Source organism: Eleutherodactylus coqui, chromosome 10, assembly GCF_035609145.1.
Source record: "Eleutherodactylus coqui strain aEleCoq1 chromosome 10, aEleCoq1.hap1, whole genome shotgun sequence".
Taxonomy (NCBI): Eukaryota; Metazoa; Chordata; class Amphibia; order Anura; family Eleutherodactylidae; genus Eleutherodactylus; species Eleutherodactylus coqui.
In genome coordinates, this window is record NC_089846.1 from 7944185 (window position 1) to 7963402 (window position 19218).

General features: G+C 47.3%; 1 protein-coding gene across 1 annotated transcript in view; it reads right to left on the reverse strand.

Annotated features, from left to right (window-relative positions):
- Positions 1-5499, reverse strand: part of GFI1B (growth factor independent 1B transcriptional repressor) — a 28206-nt gene extending 22707 nt beyond the window's left edge. The window contains exon 1 of the mRNA XM_066580167.1: positions 5357-5499. The gene's annotated coding sequence lies outside the window, so the exon portion shown is untranslated. The remainder of the gene's footprint in view (positions 1-5356) is intronic.
- Positions 5500-19218: the final 13719 nt, after the last annotated feature.

Here is a 19218-nt window from a genome sequence, read left to right on the forward strand (position 1 = left end):
GCTGGCGAATCCCAGGATTAGCGGCTGCAGGCGGAATTGCTGCCGCGAAATTTCGGACGGAATTTCTGCGGCAAATCCGCCCCGTGTAAACCCAGCCTTATACAGGGGTCTCCAGCCTGCGCCTTCCAACCCCCAGCATGCTGTGACAGCCTGCTGCTATAGGGCATGCTGGGAGTTGTAGTTTCTCAGTGTCCTTCGGCATCGGCGGCGTACAACTGTTCCTCGCTGGCATCAGATGGGATTCAGGTGTCGAGTCATTTGCTTGACATTTGCATTTGTCCTGCAAGGATTTAGTCCCGTCCTAATCAGACACAGTCCACCATTGATGTGAAGAATAGAGCTGGCGCGGCGCCCGTAAGCTTATATTTGTCTCATTAGGTGCCCTTTGTCACAATGTTTGGGGACAAGAAAATGCAAATAGAGGAGAGGGGGTCCGATGACAAATACTAACATTAGCCCCCCCCCCCCCCACTTCGGCGAATCTGATGGCCTCGGTACATGGCGCCATTTAAGCCCCTTTTACACGGGACGACTAGCGTGCCGGAGACGTAAAGCAGAACGTACAGTCACATGAATTCATTTATGACAAGCTAAACTCCCGATGCTAATTGGCAATTATTAAAGCCGTTCACACGAGCGCGGCCGCGCGCATATCAGAAAACACGCTGCAGCAATGGCAAGCAACGATCGGCAAAAATTCTCGGATTGGCAATAAAATGCCTAATCAGGGCGAGCGGCCTTGTTTTCCGTTCGTTGTACGCAGCGTCACTCCCTTCCCCTCCCTTTTTCCAGCTGTCATAGAAGTCTATGGCAGCTTTCTGCGTTACACGGCGAAAGATAGTCCAAGGCTGATTTTTTCGTGCGCCGTATAAAAGATACGTCTGAGAAAGATAGGGCAGCTCCTATTTTTCACGCACTCACATTTTGCGCGGAAAAAACACGAACGAAGCAATTGAAATCAAACGCATCTCTTGTTCGTGTTATACGTGCAACGCTAAAATAAGTGGAAATGCCTGCGTAAATACGTTCGTCTGAATAAGCCCTAAGGGTGCGTTCATAGAAGTGAGGTTCACGTGCGAGAGCCGTCCGATAGCGATAAGGACTGAACTCGCCGTGCGAGTAACTGATTGATTTTAATATGCTTATTCACTATGTGCCATGTAGGGGGCGCTATCACGTGCTTTCGTGCACATAGCAGCACTCTTTACTGTACTTTTTTGCGCTGCCGGGACTTTTCACATCCGCGCCGTGTCCCGCGCTGTGACTGAGCCGACTGCGCAGCCTAATTAGTCCCCAGTGTTATTAACACCGCAGTTTAGTGTGCGATTTCGCGCAAACTCCTACGGTGTGTTGGGTGCACAAATTTGCGCACAAAAATAGAGCACGTCGTGTAAAGTTTTGCGCACAAAAATGCTCGTCTGCAGGAGTTTCTTCAGACGATCGTATTTACACGTTTTTGTGCACCTAAATTAACCATGTACTGAAAATAGGGCCCTTTGATGTCAATGAGCCCGATCTCATGCGTGTGTTTTGCGCGCACGGAAAAAAATAGGAGCTGCTCTATTTTCCTGAATATTTGCGCACCGCGGGCCCCGTAGATGTCTTTGGGGTGCACTCACTCAATTCACACGCAGTACGCAGCGCAACTCCGTGAACTAAAGGGACACATCCGGACCTCATTAGGCTGAATAGCCTTTTAAACCATGCATGTGAACTGGTCCAATAGTGCGCACCGATACCCGCGCAAATCTATCGCATCAAGCCTCATTCGCTGCATCTCTGTGTTTGGCGTGTTTGCAAACACAGTCGTGTGAAGAAGCCCGAATGTAAGTTGTGCTCGAGCCTCTTGGGTGTTACTTACACAGATGGTAAGTGTGTAGCCGGCCTTAGGGCTTACACAGATGAGCGCATTCGCACATACGCTCGCCGCTATGGAGTGATTTGTGCATGAGAAAGTAAAAAAAAAATTGTTGGCGTTTACATTTGCGGGAAAAAAAACGAACAGAAAGGAAGGGCCGGCCGGCCGCTGTTTTCTCGCACGTAGTAATATCGCGTGAGAATCCGGAAAATCCTCAAAATGAAACTATCAGGACCAAAGTCTTCGCTCCGTCACATTTCGCGTCCGTTATTTACACAGAGTCATGTCCGTCTGTTTACGCCCTTAGGGAGGTTTCACATCGATGCCAGAGCCTCCAGCCGGCGGTTCTGTCACAGATGCAATCGAACAGCCGACCACCTCAGTGGGAAGGGGGCGGACTCCATAATAGTTAATGGGGTCTGCCTGGTGCGGTTTGGTTGTGCCCAGAGACGGAGTAGGAAACCGGAATCCCCAAGTCAGATGTGAAACCCCTAGAGATAAGCGAACGTACTCGGTTCGGGTGTTTTTGCACTCGAGCACCGCTTTTTCCGAGTAACTGACTAGTCGGACGAAAAGATTCCGGGGGCGCCGGGGGTGTGTGGGGGGTTGCAGAGGGGAGTGAGGGGGGGGAGAGAGAGAGAGAGAGCTCCCCCCTGTTCCCCACTGCTACCCCCTGCTACACCACGCCGCCCCCTGCCCCCCGGCGCCCCCCGAATCTTTTCGTCCAAGTAGTCAGTTACTCGGAAAAAGCGGTGCTCGAGTGCAAAAACACCCGAACCGCGTCCGCTCGCTCATCTCTAGAGACCACCCTTATGTATTACAGCAGCAAGTAGGATTTTTGAAAAAAGATATATAGAAAAAAAGGGCTTCTTCAGATGGGCGACATTTAGTGATAATCGCGGCCGCATAACGGGCGAAACAAAACCATCGACTTCAATGGTTTTGTTTTCACTAGCGATACTCTTACTCATTAATACTACGGGCGAGAAAAGATGGGGCGGGACCTGTCTAACTTTTTTTTTAAAATTCGCGCAGAATTGCGCAGTATTTGAAAGGTAAAAAAAAACGATTTTTATCTTGTTCATGCACAACTACATTCTGTAACTTCAGCGCAGCTGCGCATACGCCCATGTGAAGAAGCCCTAAAGATAGGAGGACACAATCTTCACATGATCTGCACACAACGCGTCCTACAATCCAGTGTGCCGGTATATATATATATACACTGAATGCAATATAGCAGAAACAGTGCTGCGAACGCTGACTTCCACATAAATATTAGCACCTGCGACATTTCAGCTCACGGGGAGCGTCCCAAAAAGTAGCGGAATACGGAGTATGGGCAGAATGTTATGCAGGCTGAAAAACGATACAAAGTATCTAAGTGAATGTGTAACATGTAAGCAACATAACAAAGCAAACAAGCAAGAGCCGCAGAGTATCGCGGCTCCTTCACATCTGCATTATGGAGTTCACTTTTCTGGTCTGTCATAGGAAAACGCAATTCCTGTCCGCAACAGATCTGTCCTACGAGGGACGGAATTAGTCGCGCCATGATGTGATCCCCATGGGGCTTGAACTCCACACATGTTCCAAATTTATGAGTCTTTACTTCAAAACCACAAGATTAAATTCCGCAGCGGAAAAACGTTCTCCTGCGGAATCACCTCCGTCTTTGGAATTGTGGTTCCATACAGGAGATGGAATTCCGTAATTAAAGTCTGCGTAAAAAAATTGCAAGATGTTTCGGCAGATCGCATTCCGCAATTAAGAACGCACAAAAATCCAAACTAAGCGACAAAGTTCGTATCTGCGCTGCGTCTTGCGGACAATGTTCACCTGTGTGGAGTGTTCCTTATCTGGTTTTCACACGGGCAAGAAAATCGCAAGATTTGTGCGTTGCGAGATGTATAAATCCCACACGAATATGAACCCCATTCATGGATTCATACACCGGAGCAATGTTGTTCCTGCAGCACATCGCACCACGATAGGGGACACAAAGTGCAGAACGTCCTTTCTTTCTGCGCCCCCCCCGGATGGCATCACCTATTGATTGTATTATGTTAGGTGCATGCCATGCGAGGTTTCCCTTACTACTTCCCCGCAGTGATGCGAGGCGGTTTTGAGATAAAAACGCATGGCATCCATGGCAAAATCGCATGTTGGTGAGCGCGACATCATGTTGTGAATCATGGCCCGATACATCGCACTCACCAGTGTGTAATTAGCCTTAGAGCTCCTTTACACCGGCGATCACGATTTTGCCGTGAGAAATAATATTGCATCGCTGCCGCCGCAATTGAGGGTCATTGGTGTCATAATTCAGCATTTTTACTCACTATCGCATCGCACGATTTTAGCGCCCGTGTGACCCCCCCCCTACTGAACTGAAAGCGCCGAACAGAACCTATTGGCTTTAACTAGATCCATGTGACTTCTGGTATAATCTCCAGCATTTTCATGGAAATCAGCGATGGAGGCTCTGAAAAGGAACATCCAACGCAAATGTAAATAAGCCCCAGGGCTCCTTCACACGGCGTATTTTACATCAGTATTTTCTGCGCCAAAACCAGGAGTGGAGAGAACGTATAATGGAAAGATTTGCATTTCTTGCGTATTTTGGACCCGCTCCTGGTTTTGGCTCACAAAATACTGATGTAAAACACGCCGTGTGAAGGAGCCCTTAAAGGGATAGTCACACGGGCGTTTGTTTAGTCCTAAAGATTCTTTTGTGCGATTTTTTTAAATATGATTTTTATGCATTTCTGCAATTTTTCAGTGTGATTTATATCTGTTTTGCATCCAAATTTTATGCATGCTAAAAAAAAACCATACGATGCTCCAGATGACAGAATTAAAGGTTCTGCGCACTTTTTTATCATTACATGCAATAAAACATTGCGATCGCATCAAACAAGTGCAATCTATTTTTTATCTGTTTTTGCTAAAAATAAACAAAATACGACATGCTGCAATTTTTTTTGCTCGCACTGTTCATGCAATGAACAAAAATCGCACGTCTGAATGAAACAATTCACAATAATACGCTTTATTTCCATCCGATTTCGCTTTGATTCTTTTGCTCCAAAAATCGGATGCGAAGATTGTGTGAAAATCCCCTAATTTGCATTAAATGTATAATTTAGACACAATGTTAAAAACTGCATAAAAATGAAAATATTTATCTAGAGAGTTTATTAACTAAATGTGTAACTTGTGAACAGCATAAAAAAGCAAACAAACCCCACGGAGCCGAAGCGGCCGCCTCGCACAGCGCAACTGTTTGCCTTTCCTGTGCAATACAAAGTAACAAGTAACAAAGTGAATGTAGCAATAAAGTAGAAGCAGCCTCGCATCTGGAGGGACGAGCACTTCTGCATTTCTGGGCTTTTATTTTGTATCTTTTTTTGTTTAGGTTTGTTCAGAATACTAAAAAAGACTATATAGAAATATGACCAAAATCCACCCCCCAGTGTGTAAGTGGCGGAGCGTTACCTGCTGCAGCGGTAGTCAGGATGATGAGTGGGATCCCTCCCTGCTGCTGATGCACCACACGACTGTCCTCACACTTGTGTTTGCCCTCATTCTCTTCCCCGCCCTGATTTTTCAATCTGATTACTTGTGTCAAAATCTGGTAAGTCTGCAGCCAATGGGGAAACTGCGAGAAACAATATTTGCTTATCAAAACTGAAGCAGAACTTGAAGAGTCACCAGAGCTCCAGGCACAAGCCGATAAAGTGACAGGACTACTTCTCGGAGTTCTCCTTACAGTTGGGACTTATCTCCCGAAGACACGCCAGAAATGGGGATTTTATTTTGGGCAATTAACTAAAGTCCAATTCCGGAATAGTTACTTGTTTATAATCATAGTCCAGCGGGGGATTTTTAAATCCCCTCCACAAGTACCGTAAATGCAGCGGATCCTGCGGGTGCGAAGGCGGCCTTAGACTTTATATCTATCTCAGCGGGCTAAGAAGCAGCAGTCAGCTGTGATATACCTGTCAGCGAGCAGCTCTACAGGTGATAGTGACTGCAGTGCGGTTACCTGCTATGATCACAGGTTGCGTCTTCGACGATTGTTGACATCTGTTGTCATTTTTTTTCTCTGTCCTGGCCACAAAGAGTTCTTCCAGTCATGACTTGTCTTTAACCCCCTCCCATCCTCCCGCTAACCTCAATGCGCTCTCAGTGCTCCCTACACACTGTAATAATTTCCCTTTGTGACCTCACAAGGTAATAGTGACCCTTTCCCAAACATACTTGTAGCGACTCCTCTGTGCCCATTGCCCCCACACAGTTATAGTAACCCATCTGTGCCCATTGCCCCTACTCATTGATAGGGACCCCTCGATGCCCATTGCCCCCACCCAGTTATAGTAACCCCTCTTTGCCCCCACTCAGTTATAATAACCCCTCTTTGCCCCTTGCCCCCACCCAGTTATAGTGAACCCTTTGTGTCCATTGCCCCACATAGTTTGACTAAACACTTTGTGCCCATTGCCTCCACACAGCTATAGTAACCCCTGTGTGTCCATTGCCCCCACCCAGTTATAGTGACCCCTCTGTGCCCATTGCCCCCACCCAATTATAGTGAACCCTTTGTGCTCATTGCCCAATATAGTTAGAATCAACACTTTGTGCCCATTACCTCCACTCAGTTATAGTGACCCCTCTGTGCCCATTGCCCCCACATAGTTATAGTAACCCCTCTTTGCCCCTTGCCCCCACTCAGTTATAATGACCCCTTCTGTGCCCATTGCCCCCACTCAATTATAGTAACCCCTCTTTGCCTATTGCCCTCACTCAGTTATAGTAACCCCTCTTTGCCCATTGCCCCTACCCAGTTATAGTAACCCCTCTTTGCCCCTTGCTCCCACTCAGTTATAGTGATCCCTCTTTGCCCCTTGCCCCCACTCAATTATAGTAACCCCTCTTTGCCTATTTCCCTCACTCAGTTATAGTAACCCCTCTTTGCCCATTGCCCCTACCCAGTTATAGTAACCCCTCTATGCCCGTTGCCCCCACCCAGTTATAGTGACCCCTTTGTGGCAGCCGGTACCCTGCATGTACTCTGCAGCCTTCTGAGAGGCTGCAGGAAGGTTTTCACCCCCTCTTCTGTCTGCACATTTCCAGGTTTCTGACTTGCTAGCAAAGTTTTTAACTAAACTTCTAGAAGTTTTATAAAATCTGGGTGACAATCAATAGAGCGCCCATCACAGACAATGCAGTCCAGTTTACCGTCAGGAGTCTGGGAAAGCTGTGTGAAAGACCCCCTGAGAGTTGGAATGATTGTCTGTCACCCGGCTTTTCCAGGTATAAGAAGTAGAGGCTCCTTAAAATTCTTAGACCTCCCACAACTGTAGCACACTCCTCTGTGCCGATGGGAACAGGGTTATATCCCCTAGGTGACCCAGACACCCTCGTCCTGAAATCCTCTGTGCTGCGGGGAACTTTGCAATTCTCAGTATGTGACCTCCGACAAGATCAGCACATGCCACTGCTGAAACACTCTGTGCTGCTGGAGGGCCATTAATAAAATCTGATTAACTACAGGGTGTGTTATGCTTCAGTCCACCATATGGTGTCTAGATAGGATCATTTCACATGTGAATCCGTGCCCTACTGAGACGGCAATCTGTGTAGAGATAGCGGAGTGCTGATAGGCATCCTGTCATGGGTCATGTAGTGGCACAATGAGAAAAAAGTCACAAAACCACAATACAGAGTCCTCCCCGCCACCACCCTGATATACGGATATCTTATCAGCCAGATCACAGGCCAGGAAACGGTCACTATAATGAGGTCCTGACATGGCACAATTACTTCTCACCAGGGGTGGGCTGGCGAACTGGGCATCAAGAGGAACTGGGACTGGGCATCAAGGGCAACTGGGCATCAAGAGAGGCTGGGACTGAGCAAATGGGCATCAAGAGAGCCTGGAACTGGGCAACTAGACATCAAGAGAAACTGGGACTAGGCATTGAGAGGGACTGGAACTGAGCAACTGGGCATCGAGAGAAACTGAGCAACTGAGCATCAAAAGAGGCTGAAAGTGGGCAACTGGGTATCAAGAGAACAGGGATTGAGCAACTGGGCAATAAGAGGGACTGGGACTGAGCAAATGGACATCAGGAGGAACTGGGACTGAGCATTGAGAGCAACTGGAACTGAGCAACTAGGCATCAAGAGGAAATGAGCAAATGAGCATCAAAAGAGGCTGGAAGTGGGCAACTGGGTATCAAGAGAACAGGGATTGGGCAACTGGGCAATAGGAGGGTCTAGGACTGGGCAACTGGGCATCAAGAGACACTCTGAACAACTAGGCATCAACAGGGTCAGTGACTGGGCAACAAGAGGGCAAGGACTGGGCAACTATGCATCAAGAGTGTCTGAGACTGGGCAAATGGACATCAAGGTGGACAGTGACTGTGTAAATGGGCATCAACAGGTGCAGGGACTGGACCTGGGCAAATTGGCATCACAAGGAATTCCAGGCAATTTAACATCAAGAGGGAATGTGACTAGGCAACTGGACTTCAAAAGGACAGGAAGTGGGCAACTGGGGTTCAAGGGGGACAGGAACTGGGCAACTGAGCATTAAGCAGAACTGTGACTGGGTACCTGGACATCAAGAAGGACAGTGACTGGGCAACTGGGCATTAAGAGATGTAGGAATTGGGTAAATGGCCATCAAGTTGGGCTGGAGACTGAGCAAATGGGAATCTAGAGGGCAGAGACTGGGCAACTTGGCATCAAGAGAAGCAGGGATTAGGTAACTGAGCATCAAGGGGGCAGGCACTAGGCAACTGGGCATAAAGAAGGGCAGGTACTGGTGAACTGGGCATCAAGAGGGACAGGAACTGGGCAGATGGACATCAAGAGGGGCTCTGGGCAACTGGGAATCAATAGGGGCAGGGACTGGGCAAATAAGAATTAAGAGGGGCTGCAACTGAACAACTAGGCATCAAAGGGCGATAGGGACTGGGCAATTGGGAATTAAGATGGCCAGGGACTGGGCAACTGGGCTTTAAGGCGGGCTGGGACTGCATGACTGGGCATCAAGAAAGGTGGGGACTGGGCAAGTGAGCTTTAAGAGGGGCTGGGATTAGACAACTGGGCATCAAGAGGGACTGGGCAACTGGGCATCAAGAGGAGCAGGGTCTGGGCAACTGGGCATTATGATGGACCGGGACTGGGCAACTGGGCATCAAGATATCAGGAACAGGATATGCAGCAGCAAATTCTTAAGATGTCTCTTAAATAAGCCTAGTACCCTACCTAGAATTGGTTCCAGCACAGAAGTAGTGCCCATAAGACAATGCCAACCATAGTGTCCATATTATAGTGCCAGCCATCCAGCCATTACAAGCTACATTAACAGTACCTCTGTAACAATGCCATTTCCAGGGCCCCTATAACAGGAAAAACTAAGTGCCTTTATTACAATGCCAGCCATTTCCTTCCTTTACATTGACAGCTAACCCCATAACCATACCAGTCACAATGCCCCTGTTATGGTGGCAGCCACCAATCTATTATAAGTTACATCAGCAGTGCCCGTATAACAAATGCAGCTCTAGTGCCCCTATAATAGTATCAGCCACCAGGTCCCTATAAAGAAGAACAGCCAAAGTATCTCTACAACAATGCCAGCCACAGCCTCAAAATAGTGACAGGAAAAGTTCCCCCATAACAATGCCAGCCCCAGTGCCTCCATAACAATGCCAGCCCCAGTGCCTCCATAACAATGCCAGCCCCAGTGCCTCCATAACAATACCAGCCCCAGTGCCCCCATAACAATACCAGCCCCAGTTCCTCCATAACAATACCAGCCCCAGTGCCTCCTTAACAATGCCAGCCCCAGTGCCTCCATAACAATACCAGCCACAGTGCCTCCATAACAATGCCAGCCACAGTGCCTCCATAACAATGCCAGCCACAGTGCCTCCATAACAATGCCAGCCCCAGTGCCCCCATAACAATACCAGCCCCAGTGCCTCCGTAACAATACCAGCCCCAGTGCCTCCGTAACAATACCAGCCCCAGTGCCTCCATAACAATGCCAGCCCCAGTGCCTCCGTAACAATACCAGCCCCAGTGCCTCCTTAACAATACCAGCCCCAGTGCCTCCATAACAATACCAGCCCCAGTGCCTCCTTAACAATGCCAGCCCCAGTGCCTCCATAACAATACCAGCCACAGTGCCTCCATAACAATGCCAGCCACAGTGCCTCCATAACAATGCCAGCCACAGTGCCTCCATAACAATGCCAGCCCCAGTGCCCCCATAACAATACCAGCCCCAGTGCCTCCGTAACAATACCAGCCCCAGTGCCTCCATAACAATGCCAGCCCCAGTGCCTCCATAACAATGCCAGCCCCAGTGCCTCCGTAACAATACCAGCCCCAGTGCCTCCGTAACAATACCAGCCCCAGTGCCTCCGTAACAATACCAGCCCCAGTGCCTCCATAACAATGCCAGCCCCAGTGCCTCCATAACAATGCCAGCCCCAGTGCCTCCGTAACAATACCAGCCCCAGTGCCTCCATAACAATGCCAGCCCCAGTGCCTCCTTAACAATGCCTACCTCTGAACCCCTATGACTGTGGCAGGCACAAGAGCCTATAACAGTCACAGCCAGTGCCCCATGGCAGTAGCTTCCCTTGTGCCTCTATAACAGTGGCAGTCACAGAACCCATAACATGGGCCGCTATGGTTTCCCCATAAATTCCCCCATAACAGTATCAGCCACAATGCCTGCCAGACACAATATTCAGATCTAAAGTGCCCACCTGCCGTACACAACCCACAGTGCCCCCATGTAGGAATAGTTATTACCAGCCACAGTGCCCTATAACAGAGAGAGCGTCCCTCGTATCAGTAACAGCTGTGCGCAGTGCCCCCATAACAGTGCCAGTCGCAGTGCCCCCATAACAGTGCCAGTCGCAGTGCCCCCATAACAGTGCCAGTCGCAGTGCCCACACTGAATAATCCCGATCCCCTCCTCGTCATTCTTCTTCTCCCCCATTGGCTGCTCTCACCTAATTTCCAGTAGTCGGACCCCCATCAATCAGACATATTGAGGGCTTAAACAGACGGTGCTGCTGATCTGCTCGCCCCTACGGAGCGTACTAGCGCATGAACCTTTTTTTTTTTTTACTATTCAAACTGTGATTTTCACGCGTTCGCGATGCATCTCTGCGTTACAAAAAAAACTTGCTTTTTGCATCCGGTTTATATAAATATGGTTTTCAAACGTAAAAAAAAAAATTGCGCGTGGATCCAATAGAAAAATGCTTTAAAAATATGTCGCACTTGCAAATCACGCGGCCCGCGAGAACGATGCATTTTTTAATGCTTCCATAGAAAATAATGGGCGATTTTTGAAGAAGAAGCGCCCCTAAACGGGACGATCGGTCCAAGAGAATGATCGCTCGTGTGAATGAGCTCATTCATATGAATGGGTTATTTTCCCGTGCGACTTCTGTCCGTCTCGGGTGAATACACCGTAAGGGCTCACACACACGACTGCGCTTGCACAGGTTTTTGCATGCGTCAAACTTACGCCCGTAAAACGCAGCGAAGCCGTTGATTGCAAGGGGTTCGTTATCACAAGCGTGTTTCTCGCGTGCGATTCCTACGCGCGAGAAAAGATAAGACCTGCCCTATCTTTCTGTGTGTTACGCAGCAATCTGCCAAAGAGGTGGCGGGCGTGACGCTGCGGGCAACGCAGGGAAAGAAGGCAGCGGCCCTTATTAGGCTTTAAATAGCCATTCGATGGCGTGAAAAGGGAGGATCACGTTCGCCTGTGAACTGGCATTGCGAGCGCAAAAGTTACAGTACCGTGCGCCGACACGCACGTAACAGCCTGATTATTGTCATCTCTGACTTTGTTCGTGCCCAGATACACTACGGCGAGCGTATTTGCGCATACGTTAATCTGTGGAAGCCCTAATGGTGGGAAAACTGCTAAATCCGCGGTGATCTAGAGCCTGAGGTCTAAATGCATGAGTCCAGCACCCCCTGGTGGTGAATACATAATACTGCGGACTAAGATTGTAGCAGTTAGATGGCAGTGTGATATCTATGTTATCATCCTTGTAGTATCCGTCATCTCTAGCAGCGATGGACACCATTAGCTGCGACAGTGGCGACTGAGATTCTAATCCCATCATGCCCATATAGACTCTACATAGGTGGATCAGTAAGCAAACACAGATCACAGCACAGGAGTCGCCAGCTTGTAGGGGGGCGCAGGAGTCACCAGGGGGCACAGGTGGACATAGGCTGCCCAGCCAAATGATCTTCTTCCCCTGCATCAGGCGGAGCGTCATGAATTATCATCCTCCTGGCTCTGTCTCCTCCTCTCTAATGTTCAATCACTTAATTCTGTTAATGTATGTATGTGATGAGCTTGGTTCTGGTGCTGTGCTTATGTTTTGAGCTTGGCTCTGCTATTGTATCCATGTACTGCGGTTGGTTTCTGCTGTATTTATGTTGTGTGTAGGGTTATGGTGCCCTATGTATGTACAGAACTTGGTTCTGGGATTGTGTTTACACAGCAAGCTTGGTTCTGGTGCTGTATTTATGCACTGAGCTTGGTTCTGGTGCTGTATTTATGCACTGAGCTTGGTTCTGGTATAGTATTTAGTCACTGAGCTGTTCTGCTGTGGATACTATGTTATCCTACTGCTTTCTGCACAAGTAGAATACAGCCAGACTTCCTATCAGTGCAATATATATCATTTTTTTATGACTTGGATAGGGACACCCAAAAAAGTCAGGGTGCTGGCTGGCCTTTTATATAATAAAATCTTTGAATGAACCCCAGAGCTGCATTCACAATTCTGCTGGAAACCATCAGGAGGTTTGATGATTGATAGATACCTCTCTAGCCGGTTATGTAGCAGCTTAGCTAAAACAACTGTAAACTAACTGGTTTATAGACCCGACACTTTCTACAATGCAAACCACCAGACAATGGATACACAGGGGATGCTAGGGGATTTCAGCTCTGAAGTCTGCAGAATTATCAATTATTACATTACAGCCGAGTTCGCGTGTAACGACTGCAGTGCAACCGACCTTTTCAAACTGTCAAAGACTAAGGTGTATGATCTGACCGATGCCCAGGAGCTATGCCTTGGGTGCCCACGATGTCACTGCCAGCTCTGTCACTGCACTGATGACCTGAGAAGGCTCCAACAGACGGGACCCCGGACAGCTGCTGCGCACCTCTTCAGAGTTTGCTATCTTTGCACAGTCAGGGCTGCTTTGCATGAAAGAAATGGTGAATTATCGGCTTCCAGGCCACTTTGCATAAAATAAGACTCTTCAGCTGAAGCCTCTGATACAAAACCTCTATTGTTAATGCTGCCTCATGGGTATTTAACCCCTTAGTGACCAGGCTGATTTTGGACCTAAAGATGCAACGATTTTGTTTGGATTCTCATCTCCATTTTTCAAAAGCCAGAACTTTTTTCTGGCTGGAAAATCCGTTGGCGCGGCCGAATGCGGACTTGTGTTTTACGCAGCGGGCTGCAGATTTCATTGGCTCCGTTTATTAGATGTTTTGCAGAACTTGTATTAACTTTTTGTATCAAATCTGCCATTGTTTTTTTTTCTAAGTGTTAGGGCTTATTTAGACGGGCGTATATTGGTTAGGTTTTCACGCCCGGCCGATATATACGCTTCCCCTTTTCTGCAAGGGGAGGAGGCGGGACGGGAGCTAGTGTGCTGAGCTCTCGCCCCATCTCCGCCCCTCACCACTGTTTGCAGCGAGAGGGGTGGGGCAGAACTTAGCCCCGCCCCTCCCATTGCAAACAGTAGCGAGGGGGGGCGTGAGCTCAGTGCACTAACTCCCATCCCGTCTCCTCCCCTTGCAGAGAGGGGCAGCATATATCGGCCGGGCGTGAAAACCCTCCCTAAATATGCCCTTAAATTTCATTCACACGAGTATGTATCGGGCGCTCTTTCACGGCTGGCCGATATACGCTGCCCATCTGAGGCATTAGTTTACAATGCATCAGTTCATATAGGCGTATTCTTGCAGCATAAAAGCGCCTGGCCAGCCAAGATAGCGCATACGGTGCGCATTTCGGCTGGGCGCTTCTACGCCGGACAGGAAAGATAGTTCAGGAACTATCTTCTGGTCGGAATACGGCGGCGGCTCCCATAGACTCCTATGGGAGCTGTCAGAGAAGGGAGGTGAGAAGGAGTTTAGCAGCGTGTCTGCTAAACTCCCACCCTCTTCCCTCCACCCCTTGCTGGCTGTTTGCAATGGGAGGGGGCGGGAGCAAGTTGCTAAGCTCCAGTCCCGTCCTGCCCCCTCCCATTGCTGGCAGCCGACAAGGCACAGAGGGGGCGGGAGCTTAGCACACTAGCTCTTGCCCCCTCCCCTCGCTGAGCAGAGCTAAACTGTCTCCCCCTGCCCAACAGCAATCTGAACGGGCGCACAAAGGGCGCACGTCTGAAGGGGAGCACAAACGGCAGATTTATGCGCCCATTCACGCGATTTTCGGTCGCGTTGTGGCCGTGACATAGACAACCGAAAATAGCTACACTCGTGTGAAAGAGCTCTTAATCATGCAGCATAAATGACACAATATTTTTTTTCTGCGGGTCGATACAATCACGATAATTCCCAAAATTATATTTTTTCATTAGCTTTTCCCCTTTTTGAACAATAAAAACCCTTATTTTTGGAAAATATATTTTTTTGCATTGCTGCATTCAAAGTCCCATAACTTTTTTATTTTTCAGTGGAGGGCTTGTTATTTGCGTGAGGAGCTGTAGTTTTGATTGGCCCCATTCTGGGGTACACGCGGCTGACATATTTGTGGCGTTAGAATACAATCACCGCGACAGATATCTTACACGGGCGATGCTGAATAGTACTGAAACTAATGTCCATTCTTACAAGATATAAGAAAGTAGCCGCCAGGTGGATGGAGTTCGTCATCTGAGTTCTAGATATCAACTATAAGCCAGAAACTTTAGGCTTTTTTAATCACCTTTCTTGTGGTTTTCTTGCATTATTGCTCCGTTTCATTTTTTTTATAGCATTAGCCGTAAAGAGTAAATAGTGTATTCAGTTTATTGTTGAGGTGCAGCGATACCAAACGTGGGGTTTTAAATTTTTCTAAATTCTTTTTAAACAAAGAAGGGAAAATATTTTTTTTTTACTATTCTTAAACGTGATGTTTTTGTTTTACTATTTTTCTTTTTTTTTTTTTGTGTCCCTGTAGGGGCCTTGAACCTGTGAGGCTATGATCGAACTGGTAATACACTGCAGTACTTCTGTACTGCAATGTATTATCGCTAATCATAGTGATTACAGGCCATGGCAGACCTGGACGCTGTTGTCTGGCATTTGATTGCCATGATAACCTATAGAACCTCCACAATTACACAGTGGAAGGCTGATGAAATCACAGAGGGAACGCCCTCCCTCTGTGTACCCTTTACATGCCGCAATCAACACTGACTGGGGCATTAACAGCGGGAATTGGTGTTCTCAGCTATACTTGCTATTACAACAGGATGGCGTCTGTCTGTCACAGCCGGCACCCGCTGCAGATGACACGGGCTCAACTCCTGAGTCTGCGCCATCCAAAGCACTTAAATGCATGTCCATTCATGGGAACTGCTTCCCAACCTGCAAGGTGAAATAAATCACCCCCATCATCAGCATCATCCTTTAAGGGGCGATGGAGACCCCTGAACAGATGTTCTAATTGTTCTTCTGTATATATGTGACAATGTGAGCTGTGACCAACTTCCATGAATGTAAGGATGGTGATATAGTAGAGTAATTGTTCATCCTGAGCTTCCTGGTTCATGAATAGAATGCCAGAATTTCTGTACACACTGACACTTTTACCGACAGAGCAATAGAAGAATGTGAGTTGTGTGGGGGGTGCATTCAGGAGGCGATCCATATATGCTCCATACTATAAAAATGGCGCCCACTGTTTTGCATAGGCAACAGATACATTGTGCTTCGGTTATCAATGACACTGTAATCAAGGTGGATGTATTGCTCCTTTGCATAAGTCTTAGGAGCAGGGAGCGTGTGAATAGTCTTGCGGCCGCCATCGTCGCTGATGGTGTTTACGTTGGCAGGGCGCTTGTCAAATCCTTTCAATGCCACATTTACTTTCTATTTATTTGGTGTCAGCCTTTGTGGACACCTCTGGCTTTCTCATGCTGCGCGCCCCATTGTTCTTCTTACTGTAGTGATTGAATTTCATTCTTAATTACCGTATTCTTAAGTCAGATTCAACTTTGCAAATATGGGAACGTCAGTAGCCAAGATTGTGCCTTCTTAAAGAGACAGCATCTTAATTAAGAGGTCTAATAGTAAGGGGAACCAAGATCTATAATAATGCTAACATTTGCTAAAGCGGTCCTATGGTCAGAGTTCCAGTGTGTCCAGTGTATAGGATAGTCTTATGGTGAAGGTTCCAGTGTCTAAGATGGTCCTATGGCAAGGTCTCCAGTGTCTAATAAGGTTCTGTGATGAGGTCTCCATTGTCCAAACTGGTCGCATGCTGAGGTCTAGAACCTAAGACCTAAGATCTAAGATGGTTCTATGTCATGGTCTCTAGTGCCTCAGATGGTTCCACGGCGAGGCCTCCAGTGTAGAAAATGGTCCTATTGTGAAGTCTTCATTGTCCAAAATGGCCCTGTGCTGAGGTCTATAGTGTCTAAGATTGTCCTATAGTAAGGTCTACTCTGTCTAACAAGACTATTTGGAGGTGGAAACAGGCTGAACTGGATGGACATTTGTCTTTTTTCAGCCTTGCATACCTTGTTACTATGTAAGGCATCCAGTGCCTAGAAAGGTCTCATAGTGATGTCTGCAGTGTCTAACTATAGTGTGGACCTATGGTGAGATCTAACAAGGTCCTATGCCAAGGTATCCAGTGCCTAAGAATGTCCTATGGTGAGATTTCCAGTGTCTCAGATGGTCCTATGGTGAGGTCACCAGTGTCTAATAAGTTCCTATGGCGAGGTCTCCAGTGTCTAACAAGGTCGAGTTGTCCAGTGCCCAAGTAGGTCCCATGGTGAGATCTCCGGTGTCTAAAATGGTCCTATAGTGAAGTCTTCATTGTCCAAAGTGGTCCGATGCCAAGATCTAGGCCCTAGGACTTAAGATGGTTCTATGCCAAGGTCTTTAATGCCTAAGAAGGTCCCATGGCGAGGTCTCCAGTATCTATCAAGGTGTTCATTGTCTAAGATAGTCCCATAACTAGGTTGCTAGTGTCTAGGAAGCTTCTATGGTGAGATCTCCAGTGTCTAAGACTCACCTATGGTGAGGACTCCGGTGTCTATAGGTGGCCATACACATTAAAAATAAGTAGGTTGATGTTTGAATGAATGATCATCTGGTGAATAATCATACGGCAAGGTCTCAAGTGTCTAAGATAGTCCTATGGTGAGGTTTCCAGTGCCTAAGATGGTACTATAGGGAAGTCACCAGTGTCTAAGAAGATTGTATGGCAAGGTCTTCAATGTCTAAGATGGTCTTATCACAAGGTTTTCAGTGTCTAAGATTGTACCAGGGCAAGGTCTCTATTGTCTAAAATTATCCTATGCTGAGGTCTGCTTCATTGTCAGAGGTAAGGTTTCCAGTGTCTAAGTAGGCCATATGCCAGGGTCTCCAGTATCTAAGAAGTCCCACAATGAGGTCTCCAGTGTCTAAGACTGTCTCATACAGAGATCTCAAGTGTCTGAAAAGGTCCTATTCTGAGGTCTCCAGTTTCTAAGATGGTCCTATGCTATGGTCTCCTCCAATGTCTAAGATGGTTCTATCGTAAGGTATCCATTGTCTAAGAAACTTCTATGCCAAGATCTTTAGTATCTAAGATGGTCCTACGATGAGGGTCCAACTCTCTTACACTGTCTTATAGTAATACTTCTGGTATGTAGGATGATATTGTGGTGAGGCTTCTAATGCCCAACATAGTTATGTAAGAAGGTTCTAGGTAGAGGCAGTAAGTTGTGTCTAACACGGTTCAATGGTTCCATAGAAATGCTTTGCATATCTGAGATGGCCCTTTGGTGGGGCCGTCGACTCTGAAGGTGTCCTAAGGATGTCCGTTCAACATCAGAGTGAAAATCTGAGAAGCGTTAGTCACCCAAATAGGAATTCCAGTGTTGGCATGTGCCTTCCTTTGAGCGGAGGTGCCCTTTAAATTGCTACATAAAATCCTCAAAATCCTTTCTGTCCCTGTAGTCAGGTGGAGGAGGTGTTTTCTTCTGAAGTTTTCTGCAGTTGCAGCTTTGTTTACCTTTGTATGGTGGCCTGGCATGGCGCCCTCGCCGTGTCTCGCATGGCACCTTTTCCCATATGTTTCATTCTCTGCTGTATTTGCCGTCATGCACCGCTACTTCTATAAATATGTTCCAATCCCAAACTTATTTAAGGGGTGGAGCGGCTGTTTATTTCCCACGGAAAATTAGTAAAAGTTGTATGATGACGCAGATACACATCCATCCGGTTGATAATATTAAAGGGGTTGTCCAGGTTTAGAAAAACATGGCTGCTTTCTTCCAAACAAAGCGTCACCCTCGTCCATAGCCCATTCACTTTAATGGAGCTGAGCTGCAGTACCACACACAGCCTAACAGACTAGGGTGGCGCTGTGTTTGGAAGAAAGCAGCCATGTTTTTCAAACCCGGACAATCTCAGAGACTAATTATCAGATTAAAAATTTACTGAAGGTAAAGAATTAAAAGGATCATACAGATTGAGTTTGTATCCTCAGGAAAAATTCCTCATTTTCAAAATATCTGCTTGCTGTCAGTGAATAGAAAGTCTTGTTTTCGTTCAGAGGCTGCAAATTATTCCCTGTCTAGTTCTGCTCATACATTTGTTACAATATATCAGTGTAGAGACAGAAGCAAAATTTTGTGCTTCTTGGCCCCAATGCAAAATCTATAGCCTCTCGTTCTCCATCATGTCTCATTGAAATTATGGTGCAAGGGTTTTTATAGGCCATTGGGCACAAGGATCCACTTGAGACTCTTCTGACTGCAACCCTTATAGACCCCCCTGGGTGTAGACAATCATCTGTGTGAGTCAAATACAGCAGCACAAATCCTTCCCTGTTCTAGACTCCAGGCTTATAGCTCTTGCCGACCCTGTACAGCCCAACCGTGCCAGGTCCAGCGGGACATACCTGCTTTTCAATTGCTGTCCCGGGTTGTCTGTTGAATGTCCTGGATGGTTCTGCTGATCCTCTAAGGGGTTAAGCCATAGCTGTGGACATTCAATATTACTTGCACTATAGTAGGACCTTCCAGAGAGGTCACATGACTTTGTTCAGTCTGGTTTTTGTTGCTATGAATTG